The following is a 3,377-nucleotide window of genomic DNA, read 5'->3' on the forward strand; positions in this document are numbered from 1 at the left end:
CTTTTTTCATTTCATGTCACGTTTAGAATTATAAACATAATTGAATTCTCAGCAAACCAAACGTTATACAGCTCGAGCTTCAATGTTTTTTCATTTTACTTAGACTCAAGTTTCAAGCAAAGATTGAATAAGGTAAGCTTGAGCTTAAATGATAAAGTTGCAAAACTTAAGCTCAAGTTAAAGCTTAATTAATGAAAATATCAATTGCTAGAGAGATAAAAATAAGGTAACTCCATTTTCTCAACTTTTCTCTCTCTCTCTCTTTTTGTTTTTTTTTGATGCAGTCAAATTTCACTTCACAAGCTTTATGCTTTGGGTGCACTGAGACCAAATCAGGAGCTCCCAAGTTACAAATTCCTTGAAAACTCAACCCCCCAAGGAAACATACTCTGTTGTAAAATGTAGTAGTATTACACTATTTTATGATTTTTTTATAATTAAAAAAATTTAAATTGTATTTCTTAAAAATACAAATCATACATCAATTAATAAATCAAATATTTTGATACGTTAATCATTTCTTGATTTACAACAATCATATAGCTGAGCATTTAATAATGAACTCTCTCAATCACTTTCAAATTGCAGGCCCTCAATCCCCTTGAGCGCGGTTTCGTAGTCCTTGACATGAGAAGTATTTCTCCCAGACATTGTCCGCTTTGCGTCAGCAGATTCAACAGGACTTCGTTGTTGACTTGAAATTTTGTGCAACGCTCCAGGGCTAGCATCGGTTGTACGAGAACGCTGGGGGTTAGCCTCACTACCAGCAAATGCATCACGACTGCTAGAAACAGCAACTCGCCTTGAAGAGGATCCACCCCACTGCCCCATAAACATAGAATCTTTAGTAATTACAGGGTCATTTACAACTGGACTTTTCTGCTTAGCATAACTTCCAGAATTCATCAAGGGTCCTGATGTTCTCCACCGAGAGGAATCCATGGATGACAAACCAGCTGCTCGAGCATCCTCCCCAGCTTTGTCTGTCGGCATTAGCAATAACAGGGGGCATGGCAGAACTTGTTCCAGCACCTTATTCTGTTGTTAACGGGTAAGATATCTATTAATTTTTTTAAAATATCTTAATTTGGACACTATACTTCAATAGGATAACCGAACTTATAAAAATCCAATCAAAATTTTGAATTATTACTTGATTGAAAATATTTTTAAAAAAAAATAAAAAATTGAAAACTTTTTTAAAAATAATTTTTATCTGCTGAAAAAAATTAGAAGTTTTATATATTAAATTTCATATTTTGAAAATAATAAATCAAAAATTTTTAAAAATACTTTTATATTTTAAAATAAAAAATAAAAATATTTAAAATGCAAAAATTTAAGTTTTATTGTTTGAAAAATTAAAAAGATTGTTTTGGAAAAATAAAAAACGAAAACTAAAAAATAAATTTTTTTTAAAAAAATAAAGAATAGAATATATATATATATATATATATATATATATTCTTCCAATCACTGATCGGATTTGGCCAGGTGAGGTTAAATACGGTGTTGGTATGTCGAAATTGGCCAAAGAATATGTTCAAAATAGGCTAAATACGCTGCCTATTTTAATCGGATCCGACGAACCACAAGTTATTGGTTGGATGTTGCCATAAAGAGGGGAATTAGGTGAGAGTAGAAGAAGGAGAGAAGAGAGAAGGAAAAATAGACAAAAAGGAAACAGAAAACGTTTTTCTAAAAAATTGTTGTTGTTTTTTTTTTTTTAATGCTCTGAAACCAATCTTATTGTTCAATACTTAAATGTTTTTCTCCCTAATTTTTATCTTAAATTTCGAATTTTAACATTTATATATATCCTCACCATCTTATCTTCCATTTACAAATTAATATAGCATCTTATCGAATAGGTTTCTCTCTGAAAAAATAAAATCCCATAAAAAATTCTTAGTTGCAATATTCATTAATTAATGACTCACGACAACCGAGGGCGGTGGCTCAGTCTGGCGAGCTGCCACGCGGGATATAGTGGGAAAGGGTCGAAGTTTTATAATTTACGCCAACCCTCTAATCTACGAGGATGTGGAGAACAAAATAAATAAATAAAGTATACCTTTGCTCAAATTTCTTAAAGACAAGCTTCGAAGAAATTCTTCTGAAAAAAGCAGCAAATTTGCAAATTTCAATTGTATGGTCTTAAGCCACAAAGTTGCAAATTTCTTTTATAAAGTGTAGTTGGTCCACAATTTTTTTGTTCTAGATTCATTGACATTAGATTTTATATATCCTTAAAGGTTCGAAGTACAAACTCCTTTGACAATATACTATGATTACAATTGCCCAAAGTTTTTCTAATGTTTTAAACAATATTCTTTCCGGTTATATATTCATTTTAAAATCTACGATTGGACAAATTTTTGACTTCAAAACTCAATTCATTATTTCATTTATATTAGAATGTAATTTTTTTTTCAATTTTATTTGTTTAAGAAAAAATATGATAAAAATTAATAAATTATTATCAATAGAAATAAAGGAATATAATTGAGCAAAAAGAAATAAGGGAATCTATATTTGTTAAGAATTACCTTCATGTAATAACGGTTAGTTTTATTTTTTTATTTTTATTTTTATTTTTTTAGGGAAATTATAAGATTTTATTACCTAATCATTCATGGGAAAGAGACCTCAATTACATTGTTCAGTTGTAGTTTCTAGCCTTCTTAGGAGGATTGACATATGATAAAAAACTTTCAGAAATTGGAAAACCCTTGTTTGTCATAAAGTTAATGACTATATTTCCTTCCCTATAGACATGACAAACGAACTTTCCATTGTCTTTGAATTGAACCATGGATTGCTCGAATCAAATCTGAGTTTCAACATAGGTGACATAATGGAGATGACATTGCTTGAACCATTAACTTACTGTCAACCTAAAGCTCAATCTTTCGAAAACCAAGATCCCATGCATACTGAAGTCCACGATAAACTCTCCATAATTCAACTCCATAAGCAATACATTTACATAACCTCAATGCAAAACCCTTTCTTCAATGACTAGCTGAGTCTCTCAAAACATCACTAGCAGTTGTTTGTTCACTAGATTTTCTATAAGCACCATCAGAATTTAAAGATATCCAGTCGGTAGTCGGTATAATCCAACCAATTAAGAATTGCTCGAGTACTAGACAATAGTCTTTTGCTTACAATATTAGTTGGGAATTCAAAATGCACCTCCAAGATGATAACTCTGTTATATAGAGTTGTTTTTAACACATTTTGGGGACTTTAGTAGCTAGACCTTTGCATTTTAGATTTGAATTTGAGCATTTTAGTTGTTGCTCTAAGTTAAGTTAGATTACATGTTAAATAGTGAAATTAAGTTGTTTTAATTTAATTTTACTTTATTTTGG

General features: G+C 30.4%; 1 pseudogene; it reads right to left on the reverse strand.

The window, feature by feature from the left end:
• Positions 1-567: 567 nt before the first annotated feature.
• The window catches only part of LOC110416436 (casein kinase 1-like protein 2), an 8,358-nt pseudogene continuing 5,548 nt past the window's right edge, over positions 568-3,377 (reverse strand).

The sequence above is a fragment of the Theobroma umbraticum genome, unplaced genomic scaffold (genome assembly GCF_002168275.2).
Source record: "Theobroma umbraticum cultivar Fairchild unplaced genomic scaffold, ASM216827v3 scaffold_51.0, whole genome shotgun sequence".
Lineage (NCBI taxonomy): Eukaryota > Viridiplantae > Streptophyta > Magnoliopsida > Malvales > Malvaceae > Theobroma > Theobroma umbraticum.